General features: G+C 38.8%; 1 long non-coding RNA gene across 1 annotated transcript; it reads right to left on the bottom strand.

Annotated features, from left to right (window-relative positions):
• Positions 1-15,879: 15,879 nt before the first annotated feature.
• LOC107305427 lies at positions 15,880-17,772 on the bottom strand. The gene is made up of 2 exons (XR_001551582.2): positions 16,459-17,772; positions 15,880-16,279 (listed from the first exon to the last, which is right to left on the bottom strand). It is a non-coding gene; the product is annotated as an uncharacterized LOC107305427 (long non-coding RNA).
• Between the last annotated feature and the right edge of the window lie 3,108 nt (positions 17,773-20,880).

Below are 20,880 nucleotides of genomic sequence, written 5' to 3'. Positions count from 1 at the left end.
ACTTTCACGTAGATGTATGGTTGCAGCAGGGAGCTTAGAGTGTCTTTCATTCAGCAACATTCCTCATGAAAACATTCCTCTCAACACTGTCGCCATAGCTATTAGCATGACGCTAGATGCTCCTACAACTGCGCTGCAGGACGAAGTTCACACGTTCAGACAAATGTGTTTTTCATCCATGCTGCATGCGCTTGATGAGCAACACATAGATGTCGGTATTGTTTTGTTCTTTCCTGGTGCATTCCAATCTTATATGGGCTAGAGTAGCATTGCAAGAAGAAAGGGAAAAGAAAACAATTAATATATGGCAGGCTCTTCGTTGCCAAGCTCTAAGGAAATGACAAACCTCTTGCCATCATTTTTGTGCCGTTCATATATATGTTGGGACATTTTTGTGTGCATTTATATGTAAACAAGTACTCCCGCCAATTAATTTTATTTAACGCTATTGATTTTTATATTTATATTTGAGCATTTGTCTCATTCAGAAATTTTATGCCAACATACAAAATTGTAATTCATATTTAAAGTATCTTCAGTAATAAATAAAATCACTACAACATAATTAATAATCATGTATTCTCTTTAAAAAGACGAAAGGATAAACATAGACTAAGTCAATGGTCTTTATGTGCATATCCATCCTAATTAAGTCATAGCATATATACTTTATTGAGATTCATGTTATACTTAGAGCAGGTACAATAGCAGGCTACAAGCCAGCTATAAGTATATTTTAAAGAGATAAGAGAAGAGAGAGAAGAGCAGCGGGTTACTAATTTGTAGCCAGCTACAGCACGGACTCCAAGACACATATGTGTATGATAGGTGGGACCGAAATTAATTCTGTAGTATATGACTATTGTATGAATTGACTATTAAGTTGGCTATAGACGATTTAGAACCAACAGTTGGCTATTCTATTGAACTTGCTCTAAAAAAAGCGATCCAAAGCTTTATTAACATATGTGTCATGCACAAATCAGAAAGCAAATCTAACTACATGGATGTGTATTTGCACCTGCAGTTACGTGGTATTAATGGGCTTCTCCCTATTTTTTCACCTTTGTTGTTTCTCATTGGGTGGTTGACACATATAATATATTGGTAACTCACTATTTGTTTTTGTGGTTAGTAGTAGTGTTTTAATACAGGAGAGAAAACATCCAAGTGATTGCACCAAGATATTTTCTTCGATCATTTTTACCTCGGAAATAAAGTCCCACACCCACAATTTTGGCATCTTCACCAACCCAAATAAAACAGGAATAATTAACTTTTTACCACTCTTATGAGTGGAGATAACATATTTACCACTAGATTCACATATCATAGACACATGAGGGCATACATGTCATAGACAACGAGTGATAAATATGTTATCATTAATCCTAAGAGTGGTAAATAACTAAATGCCCCAATAAAAGAGTTCCCTGTTTGGTTTCACAATTGTCTCTAGGCAAGTTTAAAAGGGAACACATGTCAAACAAGGTAATAATTACGTAATTAATGGTGTTAAACAATAGAATTATTTCTCTCTTAAAAGGTACGTTCATCCATATTAGAAGGTCATATGTCGCGTAGGCTATAATATTATAGAACAAAAATTTTTAGCACATAAACTAGGAACCATGTAACTAAATGATCATGTATGATTACCAAATGATGTGTTATGCAGCCAAAGAATGTGCTAAAAGACCACAGTATAGTGAGTGATTTGACGGACAGACACGCGTCGATATAGAGAAAGTAGTGGATAGGTGTAATCCAACCTTCACTTTCTCGCACCTACACCTCATGGTGCAACTTCGCTGATCAATATTGTAACTTGGTGATGTCTCTATTGAGATCCACGCATGCGCGACAGAAACGTCGTGCACATATGTGCTAGCGTCCATATGCGGCTAGGCCGCTAGGGCTTGACTTGGGAGAACTACCTACGGCTAGGATTTTGTCACCATGGATGACATTTTCACATATATCTATGGTTACCGAAGCAAACGGGGAGCTTCGAGTGCCATTCTTCAGCAACACTCCCCTCCGCACTGTCACCATAGCTACTAGCATGATGCTAGCTGCTCCTACAGCTGCGCTGCAAGCCCAAGTTTGCACGTTCGGACAAATATGTGTTTTTCATCCATTCAACATGCACTTGATGAGCAACACATAGATGCAGGTACTGTTTTCTTTATTCGTGGTGCATTCCAATCCTATGTTGGTAGAGTAGCATTGCAAGGAGAAAGGGAAAAGAAAACAATTAATATATGGCAAGCTCAGAAGCTCTTTGTTGCCAAGCTCTAAGGAAATGACAAGTCTCTGCCATCATTTTCGTACAGTTCATATATATGTTGTGCCATTTTTGTGTGCATTTATATGTAAACAAGTACTCCCTCAAATTAATTTTATTTAACGTCGTTTACTTTTGGATTTACGTTTGAGCATTCATCTCATTCAATATTTTCAAGGCAATATGCAAAATTATAATTCACATTTAAAATAGTTTTAGTAATAAATAAAATCACTATAACATAATTAATAATCATGTATTCTCTTTAATAAGATGAAAGGATAAACATGGACTAAAAGTCAATGGCATTTATGTGCATATGTGCATATTTATCCTAATTAAGTCATTGCATACTTCATTGAAATTCACGTTATACTTAAAAGAGCGATTCAAAGCTTTATTAACATCTGTGCAAATCTAAAAGAAAATCTAACGACATGAATGTGTATTTGCACATTGCAGTTACATGGTAAATTGACTTTTCCCTATTTATTCTCATTTACTGTTTCTCATTGTGTAGTTGACACATACATTATATTGGTAGCTCACTATTTTGTTTCTGTGGTTAGCAATATTGTTTTAATACAGGGAGAGAAAACATGCAAATGACTGCACCAAGATATTTTCTTCGATCATTTTTACCTCGGAAATAAAGTCCCACTCCCACCGTTTTGGCATCCTCAGCAACCCAAATAAAAGAGTTTCCTGTCTGGTTCCACAGTTGTCTATAGGCGAGTTTAAAAGGGCACACATGCCACACAAGGTAATAATTATGTAATTAATGGTGTTAAACAATAGAATTCTTTATCTCTCAAAGGGTCATATGTATTAATAGGTTTTATCATCACATACAAGAAAGATCAGTTGCTGCACAAAGAAATGGATGAAATAGTTCACATGATAAGCTTTTTATGGATGGGCACATCATTGTAACGATATCATCTTTTCTGTTCTGTTTATGCATATAAGCTAAAATTTAAAATTTCAACTCTAAATCTGGAATAGATTTTGGGAATTTTTTTATTCGTAGTTTATTTTTCAGCCTTGACTTTTACGTTGCTAAGAACATGGATATGAAAGTTTCATGTACAAACTATTTTTTATTCGCAAATATACAATTTGATTTTTTTCTATGAAAAAACTAAACAATTACCTCATAAATTGTTCCATATAATTATCTGCCATATCTTCCATATATACGCAGTATAATGGTAACAGACTAATAGTTGTTGAGTTCATATGTATTATGGAGGAAATATAGAAGGAGGTGGATAAAAAGAAAGATGGTACCAAATTCTTTGTTATTGGGAAAATCAGTTCTAACTATATGGTTGTTTTTTTTATGCCAACTGAAGTAACTGTATCAAGCTTCCACCCCTTGCACTGTTGCTAAGACCTTCTTTGGGGTGTCAACTTGTTTGCAGGATCTAAAGTTGTATCACTGCGTTGGGCAAACTCCATAACTACTGACATATCAGGTGATCTGTAATCCTGTTGCTAGTTTATCTTGAATTAAAATTTTATACTCCTTCAGTTTTATATTATACTGTAAGACTTTTAACTTTGCCTAGGTTAATTCATTAATCAATATATATGGTTCGTGTGTATATACATTAGTATCGATACAAATATATACAAACTTATAAGGTACACTATAAATCAAAGTGAGGCCGCGTTCGGTTGTTCCTACAACTTATCAAAATTCTCTAGTTTTTTTATGTGCACGCTTCTCGATCTAAGTAATTTCAGTCAAGGCAAAGTAGCGTTCTTTCTGTTATTGAGTTGCCGTAGCTGTAACCGTCTGATCGTGTGATGGCAGCGTTTTAGGCACAAGCCAGTTCACTCTAACAAACCCAGGTTTGGTTATAGATAATGAGAAGTGAACTTCAGAAAAGCTGCTGTAGCTTCATAGCACAAAACTCTGTTTTTTTCTCTGTTTCTTCAGTTCTTCTGTCTACTGTACCAGTTCTGAAAAATTCGGTGTGGATGCGATAGTGAAATCCTGTGTGAGTATTTTCGTCAATTTACAATACCAGGTAGGATAGTATTTTAGCCAATTTACAACACCAGGGTAAGAAAAGGGGTTTAGACGGCAGCATTCCTCGTTCAACATCCAGCAAAGGATCAATAAGATGGATGAATCTTACCAGGTTTTCAAATTGTCCCACTTGTATCAAAGCCATGGTTCATCAACATCTGTCAAATCTGAGTGCAGCAGTGGAAGGCTGTCCAGAAAATAAACTATGCAGCGCGATAATTGTCACCTTCATGCCTTTTTTTTTATCAAACATCCAAATTTTAATATCCGGCCGGTAAAAGGTATCAAAAAGTTAGAAAGAGTGAAAAATGGATGGAGCATTTAAAATCAATAGCGATTGCACCGCAGCCATCACAGTAAACTGCTTTACACAATTCTATGCTGCTTTGTACTCAGACTGTGCGGTAGTGTTGCTCTGGGCAATTTCTTTAAATACATATTTTCTTTTTTGATTTTTGAAAATAAACCTAAAAAATACATGAATGAGTAAATTTCACAAAACTACTGGTACATTGATCAAATTATCACAAAACGGCATATTTAAGATGTATCACAAAACTATAGATTTAGCAACAAATTTCTTTAAAAACTACAAATTAAGTCTTAGACAACTACATATTTAGTGGTAAAACTATTAAGGGACTACAGGTTTTACACTTTCACTATTATCTATTTTAAGTTACAAAAAGTTATAGTTTTATGATAAAATTGATGTGAAATTTGTAGTTTTATGAACAATAACTTAAATCTGGAGTTTTATGAAAAATAATGTTAAATATATAGTTTTATAATACACGTCTTTAAATACGTTGTTTTATGTTAATTTAATCAAACTATATGTAGGTTTTTAAAGAGTGAAAAATGGATGGAACATTTAAAATCAACAGCGATTGTACGGCAGCCAGACGTCACAGTAAACTGCTTTACACAATTCTATGCTGCTGTGTACTCAGACTGTGGGATAGTGTTGCTCTGGGCAATTTTTTCAAATATAGATATTTTTTTATTTTAAAGAATAAACCTAAAATATACATGAATGAGTAAATTCCACAAAAACTACTGGTATTTTGATCAAATTATCACAAAACTACATATTTAAGATTGTGTATTATAAAACTATAATTTTAGCAGCAAATTTCTTAACAAATTACAAATTTAAGTATGAGACAACCACATATTTAGGCCGCGTTCATTTGGGGTGAGAGGGAGTGTTAGCTATCCGGTGCGAAAAACGTAGTAATAGATTAATATATGACTAATTAGTTATTAATTATTTAAAAATATAAAATAGATTAATATGATTTTTTAAAATAACTTTCCTATAGAAAAGTTTTACAAAAAAAATACCGTTGTGAAAAAAGTAATATTAAATCTATAGTTGTATGATAATTTAATCAAACTATATGTAGTTTTGTAAAATTTATTTTACATAAATATACGAGTTGCACGCAAAATGGTGTGGCGACGGCCAGACCATCTCAGCAAATGGTGTGGATCAAGATTATGTAATATGTTCTAACAGTGATCGCAGATATTAACTTCTTGATTTAACGAGACACAAAACATGCCATCTGCCAAGTCTCATCATCACGACAAGACAGACTCGGTGATGAGTGAAGAATATAAAATCTCTAAACACCTAAACACCGTGGGTTTGGCGGATGGGCAGACGTGCCACGTTAGCACCTTTTGCAAAAAAGCTCCTAAAATTTCTGTTAACTGCGCGATGGTCCCTGCTATTGCACACCCTTCGATCTCGCCCTAGGCACAATCTAGCTGTCCACGTGTCCCAGCGTGGCTGCTCTTTCGGGCCCGTGGGATCATTGGATCGGAAACGGACGGCGTAGATTTCGCCAGCAGCACCAAACACTAGCTGCCGCACCCGCACCGCTTGCCCCGTCCTCCGGACCTCCGTTGCGCCGCACCCTATCAACGTCGTCGCCGCCACCTCGCCCTCCTCCTTCCCACGCGCGTGTCGTCGCAGGCGTTGTCTCACCCTCCTCCTCCGCTTGCTTACGGTCGCCTCGCCCTCCTCCAGCGGGATCCCCAACGGCGGCCCTAGCCTCCTTGCCGCTGGATCCACCACCCCTTCCCTCTCACTTTCCTCTCCCTCCTCTGCTCAGTACGGAGCCAAATCCATTCACTTCCTTCGGTGTACCTGCCATGGATTTGTGTGTGCCTCCTCCAATCTTGGCTCCGGCTGCTGGTTGCTTTGGCAAGGCCACATGGCCACAGGGCAGCACCGTCGGCTCCCCTACCACGACCTCCACTGCAGGAAGCCAAGCCAAGATCCAACGGCGACGAGGTGGCGACGCTGATCAAGGAAGATGGCATATCGAGAGGCAACACAGATTGAGCTGGGGGCCAGTGAGCTCGCGGCGGAGCAGATCAAAATGGGCTGCACTTGGGCATCTCTGCTCCAGCCGTGCGCTACGCATCGTCGGAAGCCGCCGATGCTGGTTCGTCTCTGCCTGAAAGAGGTAACATCCGATGCATGTTCTTGCCTTCCTGCTCATTCAGTTCCACATAGGTGAAACACAATGGCAAGATGAATTAGTTGTCGTTAGCTAGCTATTGTGTGTGTATTTTAAGTTATGGATGCTTATTTTCATGTCTTCTCTAGGGGTAATGTATGTGGTCATTACACTGCTCATCAGATTAGTTAGGTTTAGTTTGATGCCGAAATATCGTGTTTATGCTATGAGTGGATGATATATCTATTCAGTATCCTCGGGTTCCTAGCCTTTCCAATAAATTATATTTATTTTGTTAATTCATTGCCCACTGTTTTTATTAGTAGGATGACCAAGTATGAATGCATTGATCATGTTCATTATGGGGACAATCTTATACTGGCACTGTCCTTGAATAAGTCATCAAGGATTATCTGTGAAACGGACAATGTTGCATATTACCATATCCAGCCTTTCAATCTGACCAGTGTAAAGGTACATTTATTTATCTCCATTTTTATTGACCTATTAATTTATTAACCTCTATATGCATTTTGAGATAGTAAGTTTATTCCAGATTCATATATGTTACTTCCAGTGCATAAATATCTATTATGCAGTCTGTGTCTATTTCTTTACGATAGAAGGCTATAATATTTATGTCTTTCTTTGCCAATATACTCCTTTTATGTTATTCATTCAAGGATTTTGGAACTTACAGATAGGGATAATGAGCATCCTGGTATAAAAATAATTTTATTCCTAATCTCTGGTTTGTGCGAAATTCATAGTAAGATATATATACAAGTCAGTGAATATGGGGAGTAAAAACAATTGTTTCTTTCTGATGAAATGTTTTGTGCCACCTGCCTGCACAATGAAGTAGTTATCTCTCCTGTTCTTCAGTTTCTGTTTCCATGTCCAATAGAAACCTGCTGGACTTCTTCCAGCATGAGACAGTATGTTATCTTCTCTCCAGATCTGCTAACCTTTTCCAGCCTTAAAAAACTAAAACGTGGCAGCATATTCTACAAAAGCATATTCAGAGATCATTAGCATTAAAAAGATCTAGCTGGTTTGTGTTTACATAACCATGTGATTAATACAGACCTATACATTCTATAACTCCTTTTATTTATTGCCATGGAATGCAGATCAGCAACGACATTTCCTTGTGGTGGCTTTACACCTGTGGTTGTTTCCTACTATTTGTTGATCATCCTATTATTTCAAATTAAGAGATAAATCTCATGGTCTCAAGGGCTCCATGCTTAAGGTAATGATCGTCTCATGCTATAAATATTTTAGCAATCATATTTGGTGCAAGCCTTGTAGTTCTATAAATTATGCATATTATAATAGCTGCAGATAAGCAACCACATTTCCTTATGGTAACTTTCCATCTGTGGTTGTTTCCTACTGATTTGTTCATCATCATTTTATTTCGAAGAGATCAATCTCATGGTCTCAAGGACTCCACACTTAAGGTAAAGATATCGTACCATGGTATGAATATTTTAGCAACCATATTTGATGCAAGCATGGTACTTCTATAATTTATGCATATTATAACAGCTGCAGCCACCCAAAACTCAGTTTGTAGGTCAAGGCAACAACAACTGAACCTTGAAAAAGGATATAGTTGGTTTGATTGAACGTTGTAATATTGGGCATAACTTTACTAGACCAAAATGACCATTTTTTAATGTCTAAATGAAATCAGTTCTAGCTCTATGTAATAACCTAACATTTTTTTCTAGCATTCTCTATATCTGTTCTTAATCATTAATGGCGCAATTATTTTCATACCTTTTTCTTTAAATGCTATCCAATCTCACATTACAGCTGTTGCTCATCCCAAAGGATCAATGCATGGATTACGGATTACCCATATGTACTTCTAACCTACAGAAGTATCATTCTCAATTGATTTATATAATGTCCATGATATAGTGAACTTTTGATCACATCAACAGCATATGTGATACCCCAAAGGATCATGCATCCATATCCTTAGCTATACTGTGTTATTCTTTTTTGTGCAGTGGTCATAAAGTTCTGCCTGAGTATCTTTTGGCATGTCACATGCAATTTTGGAAATCTCTTCAGTTTAAACCATTTTAGATGGCCCTGGCTTATGCTCTAATACCTGCAGTTGTGGCTGTTAATTTCTTGCCTAACAAGCAATATTTCTCTCTTATTTTTTCCCCTACACTGAGGCCTTGTTTAGTTCCTAATTTTTTTTTCCAAAAACATCACATCGAATTTTTGGACATCTAAATAAAACATTAAACATAGATGAACCAAAAAACTAATTGCACAGTTACGGAAAAAATCTTGAGACGAATCTTTTGAGCCTAATTAGTCCATGATTAGTCATAAGTGCTACAGTAACCAACATGTGCTAATGATGGATTAATTAGGCTCAAAAGATTCGTCTCGCGGTTTCCAGGCTAGCCGTGAAATTCGTTTTTTCATTCGTGTCCGAGAACCCCTTCTGACATCTGGTCAAACATTTGACGTGACACTTCTCTCAAAAATTTTCTCAATCTAAACACCCCATGATATTGGAAGTACATCCATCCATTTGGATTGAATTTATGCTTTCACAAATATGATTATGAAGCTTTCATCATAGGTTCACTTTGTGTTATGATTTCATCAAGTATTTTTGTGTTTGACAATTGAGGGGTTATTCAAAACGGAGGATATGTGAGAATTTAGGATAACTTTCGATTTGCTGCTTTAGATGTTTTCGGTTCGAAGGATTTGCTGCATTTGATTCCAGAGGAGCTCTATTCCCTCCCTACATTTTCACATGGAATAAAATAATCCACTCTAGCCTATTCGTATTAACCTTGTATTCTTCTATTAGAAATATTGTATTTTCCAATAATCCGGTCTCTATTTTACACATGCAATCCTATCATATTCATGTATTGTTCCTATTCCTTCAAAAAAATTTTCACTTCAGCATGAAGGACCCCTTAATTTTGTCCCCTCCTTTTGGGAGTTCAAAATATTATTGAGCCCACTTATGAATGCCCATCTAATATATGAAATCTAATTTGAAATTTTTAGATATAATGCAGAGGGTAGCTCAGTATTCAGTGCCACTCTGCGAAGGGTGTACTGCTGATGTGCTAAATTGTTGTCAATACATGTGATGCCCTTCTGATTTCACTGAGCTAAAGAACTAAAATAGATTTACAATGCAGGAGCTATCACAAAAGATTCCATTTGTTCGTGGCGAAGATTTACATATACATATGAAAGACTGCCTTTTAATGAGTGTGATTACAACCTTGATCGTTTTCTCTAATATAATTCATAGTATCCATGTGCCGATTTTGTCCAGTTGATGTTTTACAAAGTGGTCATGACCATATAGATAGTTGTCAAAAGAAACTCAGTAATTCATATTTGAATCTCAGTGTGGCAAGATCTGAATGCAGTATTCATGAATTTATTTTAATGTCCACGTTAGACCTTGAACGCCAATACGACGCACGCAGCGAAGCGCGTGACTCTTTCTAGTTATTCTTATTGCTTCTCAAATAGGAGGATAAAACTACCAAAGTCGAGTGAGGATAACACATTAATATCCCTAGTCTGGGAGACCTATGTTCTGAAGTCAACATGACAAGCATGGACAGTCAAACTTACTGTAATTTGGGCTGTTCCTAATTGATATATATACTCCATTGGGGCCAAAACTGGTCCTAGCAACCAAAGAAGACAGAGCAGCTCTGAAATCTTCTCCCAATGGCTCCCAAGCCACATGGCGTGTTTGTGACGATTGACAATAGCAGGAGGACAGTAGACATCGAAGCAGCAACTAAAGAAAGCCCGTATATATAGTACTCCCTCCGTTTCATAATGTAAAATGTTTGACTATTTTGCTTGTAATGTTTAATCATTTGTCTTATTCAAAATATTATGGAAATATCATTTATTTTGCTAGTGACGTACTCTATTATCAAAAGAACTTTAAGTATGACTTGTCATTTTTTATATTTATACTAAATTTTTAAATAAGACGAATAGTCAAACGTTACAATTAAAAAAGTGAAACATCTTATATTATGAAACGGAGGTAGTACTAGTAGTCACATGGCGTAATTTATATATATTTCACGCTGGTATCGTGAAATATATATAAATTATGCCGAATGGGGCGATCATGATGGACCAGACTAGCGTTTTAGGCACAAATTTGTTGAGTCTAATAAACCCGGGTTTGGTTCTAATAATAACAAGTGAACTGTAGAAGAGGTGCTAAAGCTTCATAGCACAAAACTCTGGTTTCTCTCTCTTTCTGAAGTTCTTCAATTCCTCTGTCTCCTGTAGCAAGTCCGAAACTTTCAGTGAATGTGATAGTGAAATCATGTGTGAGTATTTTACCCAATTTTCAATACCAGGAGGGATAGTAAGAAAAAGCGTTTAAACAGCAGTATTCCTCATCCAAAACATCCAGCAAAGGATGGATGATACCTGAAATTTCTCCTCAATTTATTTCTTCGTCTTTATTATCATCACCATGAATCTTAGTATGTTACCAACTTTTCAAATTGTCCCACTCGTATCAAAGCAATGGTTCATCAAAGCAAGTTATTTTTCTGCATCCACACCTATCCCGCGCTATTTGCTCCATGACTCCTCTACCCGCGCAGTCCTTCTCCGCAATAGGTCACGGCCAGCGCCGCCCCTTCCGCATCAACTCGCCACAGGCGCCGCGGGCCACTCCACCCCTTCACCCAGATCTCCGCTAGCTCTGCCCCTCCTCCCAAGGTCATTGCCAGCCCCTCCTCCGCGTCATCAGGGCCTGCTCCTCTAGCCCAGGTCATAGATACAGATTTTCGAACATTCTAAAAGCATATGGCGATACAGCAAATAGAATACAACTTTGCAATCAAACTTAAGATTTAATATTTCCTGCTACTGTGCAGGTTTCAACTTGAAGAATTTCTGAGCAGGTTTCGAGTTCAGCACAGTGCTGATAACAAACCCAGAGACCTTTAGAACACCAGATAGGATTGAATTTGCCACCCTCTTGGACATCTTTGTGACCCTTCTAGCTCTGATAAAGACAGCATAAGTCAAACAAGCACACAAGAGTGATTATCTTAGACAATGCAATAAAAGAATGCCATCACCAGGGGATAACATTAATTCCAAGTAACAACATTTGCATTTACATTTTTACTAACAATATTGATGCTTAATTTTACTAGCCGATAAGGATTACAAGTTGCCAGCGTATCAGTCTTTTAGTCTCTGCCCCTGCCCCTGTCCCCTCCACTCCAGTCCAATAGATTGTCATCCTGATTAATACAGTATAATACTACCTCCGTCCCTAAATATTTGACGCAGTTGACTTTTTTATACACGTTTTATTACTCGTCTTATTCAATTTCTTTTGTCAAATATGTAAAGCTATATATATGCATAAAAATATATTTAACAATACATAAAATGGTATAAAAATAATTAATAATTACATAATTTTTTTGAATAGTACGAACGGTCAAACGTGTATAAAAAAGTCAGCAGCGTCAAACATTTAAACATTTAGGGACGGAGGGAGTAGTCTGCATCTTTACAATGTAAAGCAGCACATGTGCAATCTGCAACTAGTTGGAAAAGGTAATTGTGAGAACATTCTAAATTGAAAGTAGATATTCGATCGAACTACATAGATTAATGAGGTGTTTATATAACAATAAGTGAAGGCACATAGCAGACAGTCCGGCCACTTTGTTTAGAGATTATCATGATATCACATGTATATTACTTTCATTGGTTGTGGAAAACTTTGTTTATGCAATAAAAGTAGTCATGGAGCAACAGATGATTGGGATGGTCAGAGTAGACAATATGAGGAGGATCATACACTTATTGTGGAGAAAATTCCTTCAGCTAGACCAAATTAAAAAAGAATAAAGAATTTTACTGGGGAGAAAGATGTGCTTCTTGTTTCAGCATAGCTGAATACAAGTAAGGATCCAGTGCTAGGTATAAATCAAACCAGTTTTGCATTTTGGAGGAAAATTTATGACTACTTCCATGAAAACAAACAATTCACATTAGTTCCTATTGTAAGTCCAATGCGCGTAGTTGGAGAACTACTTAAGAAAATGTGAACATGTTTTGTGGGTGTGTTAGTAAAATTGAAGGAAGAAGACAAAGCGGGCCAGGGCTACCATAGAGGACAAGGTAATTCATAATAATGTAGGCTCTTTTATCTAAGTTGTACATGTTTTCTATATTTTTCTGACTTTAGTTGTTCAGATTACACAGGCGATGGCTTTGTTTCTACCATAGATGACAACAAGCAATTTCAATCCTCTCATTGCTAAAGTCTGTTGCGTTCATAACCCAAGTGGCATAATAAGATGAAGCAAAGGAAGCTATTACAAATACATGTCCAGTTAGAACTAATACTGATGATGATATGACTTTCCATGATGTAGGAGAAATAGAAACTACAGAGACTCATGGGTAAAAAAGGGACAAAGGGTCAATCGAGGAAAGGAGGGGGTGAAGCATGTGTGAAGGCTATTGAACATTTGTGGGAGAAAAAAAGAGTTAGATGTGGAAAACGAGAAAAAAAATAAAGAGAGATATAACCAGTCTTATAAAATAAACATAGATAGTGTTGAGTTGTAACAAAAAAGAGTTGCAAGTGAACTAGTTAGGACTCAAGCTGAATAGGCGAGGGTTGCAATGTAAGCTAATGAAGTATAATTGAAGAGAATGTTAAAAGAAGAGAGGATTATGACAGTAGATTTTACTTCAATAATGTTGTACTTCAACAACAGTACTATAAGAGCCTACAAAATAAGATAATTGCTCGTCGCACGAAAAACTCTGATTGTCCTATTAAGCGTTTATTATTTGTTCAAAATATTAATATTTATGCTATTTGGTTACTTATCATTATTTTTTGTTTGATCAGGGGATGATTTTTAAAAATATTAAGGAGAGGAGATGACCGTGCATATCAATGTTTGGTGTTAGTGGTATTAATTTTGTTATATCTTCCTTTCTCAGGAGAGTGCTTGGTGGTCATGAATTTCCTTCGGTTTTATTTTGGGATTACTGCAAAAATAAGCTTGTGGGCAGTTTAATAGTGTTTTTTTTTTTTGCTTGTAAGCTGGACATGTTTTTTTCCATCAGTAGCGATGATATCAGATTTATGCTTTTAATCAAAAATAGCTATTGTTTACTACCTTTGTTTGAGCATCCAGTCATGCGAGTGTGTGAGATGTTTTTGGATCGAGTGGGGGTCAATGGAACCGATCCAAATCGGAAGCTGCAGAGTGTAGAGCTGCGATGATAATTTCTTTTCTCCAAATCTGCTCATATGAACCAAATCTGCTCATATAGTTGCCACTAACCAACCCAATTTCCCCCATTTATATCTCATATGTTTCTGTCTCTAGTTCCAGAATTGAGTGCTTGAATTTTATACCTGTATTCATGTACGACCTGCAATGGTCCTATGCTAATTATATGCCACCGGAAGTGTTGCGAGTGATGAGAATTGTTACAAATGTATGTTGATATTTCGTTACAATTATCTCCACAATCTGATATGTACTGAATTTTCTGGAAGGGTAGAAAAAACGTGAAAACATGAACGAGATGGGAGGAACGCCAGATCGTTAACTAACGAATTTTGCTTAGGTGGCCAACTACTATTTTTAGGATCTCATTTTGGACTTCTACGAGAGTATGGGGTAATTTTTACACCCATTATTTTTTAGAAGAGCTCCAATACAGGATTTTTATGACTTAATTTTTATCTCTTTATTGGAGATGCTCTAAGAGGATAACAGGTTGATATTCCTAAGCTATAAGACCTATGTTCTGGAGTCAACTTAACAGACATGGGTAGTCAAAATTACGCTAACTTGGGCTGTTCCCTGTGGATATCTACACTCTTTTGGTGCCAAAAACCAAAAATGGTTATAGCAACCAAAGAAGACAGAGGAGCACCGAAATCTTCTCCCAATGGCTCTCAAGCCAAATGGTATGTCTGTGACGATCGACAATAGCAGGAGGACAGTAGACATACAAGCAGAAACTCCAGAAAGCTCATTTTCACATATGTTTTTAGGATCCTTTTGTTGCATTTTCAAGTGTTTGTATATATAGTACTGGTAGTCCCTCTAGTAACTTATATTTCACGATGGGAGAATTAAACTATATAAATGACCATAGGGACTTAGGGAGTAATTAATTGGGACAGGAAATCCAAAGTATGCAGAAACGGGGTATTGGCTGGACTGTTTTATATGCACGCATGTTCATCTCAATGTGGTCAATAGTTCGACGACATTATTTTAACTGCAAGTAAATTTTCCATTGTCAATGTTAATATTATTTTGTTTACCCCGAATCCGTTTCAAGCATCAAATTTTCCAGTAATTATGCATCTAGCCCAAAAACACGGAGCCCTAGTAATGTGACAAGCAGAATAAATCTCATCTAGCTCTAGCCTATAAAATGGAACCTATTTCTCTATGTTTTTCTTTTGTACTCTGTATACATTTCAGAATCTTCGACAGACCTAGAATATTTTTTAGATGAATATTCGTTCATCTAAAACCAGCACCCATGGGGTATTTTTTATTCCAATTTAGTATTGGTATAATGGTATGTATGACACCTTACTAATCCACGTTCATTTAAAAATCCATACAAAGAGTTTTTTTAGAACACGGTACAACACACGCAAGCGTCTCGAACCTAGGACCTTAAATGCTACTAAGGCCTTTATAACCATTAGGCTACGGGTCCTTTCGTGATACAAATAGTATTAGTGTGGCCGGGTTAAAGATTTGGCTAGCAGTAACCCTGCCCCCTCTCTCAGTCATGTTCTTTTGATTCGTTATGTACTTGATCTGTGGATTGGGATATTAGTGTGATGTTGAATTTAATTTGCGGATTAGGAAGGGTTCTTGATGTTGAATGGTCTTGATCTGATGTGGGGATTAGGGGAGCAGATGTCGTTTCTAGATCTGATTTTGGGGATTAGGGAGTGGATGAGGATCTTAGGTTGCTCGAATCATCGGCTTGATTTTTTGAAACCGAGGCGTAAAAAGTTCCGCTTTTATATTAAGAAGAAGAGAATTGACCCAGTTTATAGGTAAACCGGGCCCGAAAACCTTACAAATGCACGGTTAATTAAGGAGAACCGGCAAAACCTTCACACAGAAGACATGAGGCCTACTACACAACCAACCACAACAGCGGAGCCTAACATAAGATGCCTCAACCGCGCTAAGCACAAGACGACACAAACAGCTCCAACCTCGCAAAAGAGATGTTATCATTGCCGAGCTAGCCGCCCAAGTGACCCAGCAGCGCCAACTTCACAGCCGCAAGCGACATTGTTGCCAGTATGCCGACCAAGCAAATAGCAGCTTCAACAACCTACAAAAGACATCAGCCAAGCCACCAAAGAGCCACTTCCTTCAAGCTAGCACTAGACACCTGCGGAGAGATTGCAAACACCATGTCATCATTGCTAAGCGTCGTCACACCCTCAGCGAGTAGCTCCGACTTCACCGAGCAAAATCACAAAGGAGTAAGTTGCCTGCTACAAGAACAAAGCAGGTCCAAGAAGACAAAGGCCTCGCCGAAACACAAGGAACGAAGGCTATAGAACTGACCGCCAATGGTTGTCGATGCTCAGAGTGGCTTCCCCGAAGTGATGCCCCCAAGAGGGATACGACGTGGAACGCCACCGCCGCTCGTCCGAAGATCGGAACAAGGTTTTCACCTGGAAAATTACGGGACATGGGAGAGAACGCTACGACAACGCCTCTAGGGAGGGAAACGGCGCCCACAAGCGTCATCGTTGTCAAGCCGGCCCAAGGCACAGCAAGGCTTTCGCCAGCGTCTCCGCACCCCCCATAGAAGCATCCTTCACACTGACGTCCAAAGAACAATCTAAATCACTTCACAAGCAATCAAACCTCAGCCAAACTTACGGTAGTGCCAACAAACCGCTGCCATCTCCTAGCACAGGCCGGAGACCCAGCCCACCCTCGAATGTTCCCCACAACCAGAGCAAGGTCCGGCCATAGAAGGGAGGGAAATTCGAAAAGAGGGAGAGAACCCGGCCGGCAGCGAGGAAGACAGATTGCCATGGACACCTGTTCCGTTCTGCTCCACGCCAACAGCCGCCGTCAGCAGACCACCGCCGCCACCACCACGCCGAGGACAGCCACATCCGGGCACGCCGGCCACGGATCCAGTGACCCCGGCCGTGGAACCCAGCCACGCACAGATGCCATGCACCGTCGGTCACGCGGACAGCGCCGCCGCCCTGCGACAGCCACGACGCATGCAGCGGACGCTTACGCCCCGCCGCCACCGAGGCCGCCACAGCCGCCCCACCTGCACGGCCGTCGTCGTACGTCCTGCCGTCTCCAAAGCACCCGGCGCCGCAGCAGCACGCCGGAGGTTGCGCGCCGCCGACGTGGCCCACTGCTGCTGCTGTTGCACCGTTTGCGGGGCACGATGAAGCAACCTTCACTGCGACGACGCTCCCCGCCGAGCGCCGGCCAAGCCGACGCAGCCAGCCCTCACCTCACCTCGCCTCGCCCCTCGCCGGCCGAGCGGACGCAGCCACCGCCACAGCCCTTGCCTTGCAGCCTCCTCCGCGGTATCTATCTGGGCGCCGGGGCACCGGATCCAGCCCCAGCGGCGCCGGCCGTGGCCGCCGACGTCCGTGCCGTCGCAGCCCGCCTCCGCTCGGTTTCGACGCACCCCAGACGAACGGCGCGAGCGGAGAGAAGAGATGGCCCTGCCGCCGCCGTCCTGGCAGCCGGCCGGCTTTGCCGGTGGCCGCTCGAGCGGCGGCAAGGCTAGAGGGAGGAGGGAAGCGGTTAGCCCCGGCGAGGCTGTCGCCGCCCGTGCCGCCCCGGGGGTGAGCGACACGAGCGCCCCGTCGGCTTGATTCCTTGAGCCAGGCTCTATGCTTTTCCTTTTTTACTCACCCCATCATTACTAGTTCATAATCCGGCACTAATGATGGACCTCCCTAGCTGATGCTTTTGTTAATTATTTTGTACTGTGCGTCGGTAATATATCCCCTACATGGGGTTCCCAATTGGCATTAAAAGGATGTTCTATGCTAGTGATAACAAAAACAGGTTTGTTAAAAATTATATTAAAAGAAACCAAAATAAATATGGCTAGATTACTGTGTGTGTATATATATATACACCCCTCGTATCATCATCAGAAATAAACTTGTATTCATCTGTTTGCATGAAGAACCAACGGATATATTTTCATAGCATTTGGTACCTACAATAATCACGTACGTCAAGAATCGATAACAAGAAGATTAATACGAACAGGACAGTTTTGTGGATCTGCACTATTTCTTCCTGGTGCCCACTAATTCCGTAGTGTGACTAATATCTGTCTTTGCTTGGCAAAACCAATGTAGTAGAACAAGAAAGTCTTAAAACACATTTTCTGAAGTACATACAGTAACACAAATATGTGTAACTAGGTAAAACCCTCTCTGGACGAAGTGACTCGGCCAAGTATATATGAACACATGTCGTGCATTTATATATTTATCGAACTTGCACGATGGCAATAGACGGTGGCGAACGGAAGTTACGGCTGTGAGAGCTTCACTACATATACATATATAGTTGTAGGGGCATATGTCCAGAGTTTCTCAATGGGCAAATGGTAGGTACGACGGTGGATTAGTCAGTTAAATATTACTCCCTTCGTTTTATGTTATAAGATTTTATAAGCTTGTCTAGATTTATCTATATATCAATGTATATGTTTTGTATATGTGTCTAGATTCATTTGTAAATAAAGTCTTATAATATGAAACAGACAAAATAGCTTCTATGTATCTTGAGGAAAGAATCAACCAATGAATAAACTACAAAATTCTCCGCACATAGATGTACACTGTTAGGTTTAGTCCCATAAAAGTTTGGGTTAGGATGATGCTCATCATTTGTCTAATCTTTTGGGTTGTGTATAGACACGTGAACCTTATGTTGCAGCGCTACTTAGATCTACTGTGTGACTCACAGCAAATGAGTCAGATGGTTTGTGGACGCCATCTAATCGATGTGTGAGTGGGGAGATTATCATGTCTATATGGGCTAAATAAAAACTAATAGTTACGAATATAAAAATAATTACTAATAGGTAAACCCCGTTACGAATGACCTCCACCTCCAGAGCACCCCAACCATCTCATCTATGAAGCACTTTTGATTACTTCTTTCATTTTATTATTTTGACTATTAATTTTAAATCATGTAACACATATTGAATCACTGTATGATCTTAAATTAAAAGGTTATTAATTACAAAGTTTGAGTTCTCGATGAGATCTATAGTTCTCATATAGGAACCTTGTTCGTCTATGGTCATTCAAAACTTTTAATTATTTATTTTCGAAATATATCAAAATAATTATAACGTATATTTGGACAATAAAAAAATTCAAATGTATATTTAGTCAATTATAAAGTTGGTAGATCAACTTAACATCTACAACTTTAAAGTAGAGCACTTATGCTAGTCAGCACCGCCCTCGAATAGGCTCGGTGCCGCCGCCTCCATAGTTGGCTTGATAACTGCTCTCTGAAAACACTCTTCCCCTTACTCTATCAAACCTGTTATTCATCCACATCTTTTCGCTTATACTTATGCTTATAAGCCAAAATTTGAATTTTCAACCTTATATTTAGTGTTGATTTTGGGGGTTTTCACCGAAGTTTATTTTATGTCCTTGGTTTTTAAATCGCTAAGAATACGTATATAAAACTTTTTATTCACAAATATTTTTTGTCTATAAATATGTCATTTTGCTTTTTCCATAAAACACCAAAGCAATCACCTCTATATAGAGGTGTGGACTTCTTATGGAAGATCCAAGAGTGGCAAGACCTATGCAGGTTCATAAATGTTGTTTCAAGGCCAAATATCAATTCTGCTGATACAAATTCGGTGGGCTCCGGACAAAAAATGGATTTTCACTTCTAACTCTATATATGTATAAGATGCTAATCTTTAGAGGTAAGATTAAAGCACTTCCTCTGGATGGCTAGTAAGAACAAGATCCACTGGGCTTGGCTGGGGGAGATTCCCGGAAAATTTTGAAGATTCTTTGATCTCAACTAAAGAGTTCATTTTTATTGCAAAAGGGCTTGTAGCCTAGTGGTTAAAAAGGCCTCAGTAGCATCTGAGGTCTTGAGTTCGACTCCCCCTCGACAAACGAGGCGCTCGTGGTGTCTTCTGTGTTGTACTGTATTCTTAAAAAAAAGTTCATTTTTGTTTATACTTGCTATTGTATGCTGGCAACTTGGTCTGTTCAAAATGATATGGTTTTTTTTTAATTTGATTTTCTTGTGAGTGGGGACTCATTATCTAAAAAAGTTTAGAACCTTGGTGGGGAGTGGTTGGATTTTTTTCGGTTTTCTTATGATTGGAGGGTTCATTTTGTTTTTCAGTTTTCTCAGGATGGAATTGCACTGAGAAGGATGACGGATGGCTGTGCTTTTGTAAGTAGCAGAGATGTCTAGGTGTAGGATGTTTTAGCCTGATGGCTTGGCATGCATGTTGGTTGCTCTTGCCATGTAAGGGCACGTTCATTTTGAAAGAAAACCATAGGGAATGTCTATTCCTTTGGAATATACACTGTTCTTGTATATCTTTCACGGGATTCAAATGAAAATTTTCCATAGGAATCATGTACAAGTTCTCCAAAATGTACTAATTCCATAAGAATAAGAATATCCACTCCAACTCCATCCTCTTTATTTAGCTCATTGAAGAAAAATTTTCTCTGTTTCAATCATTTTTTTTTGCACGTGCATTTCTACAATATTATTATGTTTTTCCTATTCCTATGGTTTGAAAATCCTGTGAACCGAACAAGCCCTAAACCGGTAACCCCAGCAACAATCACCCATTGGCACCTTTGGCTTTCTATAGAAACCTGGGTTGAGGCCTTCTCGCTAGAAAAAACAAATTTACATTGCAAGAAGAATAAAACATGAAACAAAGATTACAACTTGACCGAATGGACATAGCACACT

Source organism: Oryza brachyantha, chromosome 12 (genome assembly GCF_000231095.2).
Source record: "Oryza brachyantha chromosome 12, ObraRS2, whole genome shotgun sequence".
Classification (NCBI taxonomy): domain Eukaryota; kingdom Viridiplantae; phylum Streptophyta; class Magnoliopsida; order Poales; family Poaceae; genus Oryza; species Oryza brachyantha.
The sequence above is the reverse complement of the archived record's forward strand: the minus strand, read 5'-3'. Positions and strand labels throughout refer to the sequence as shown.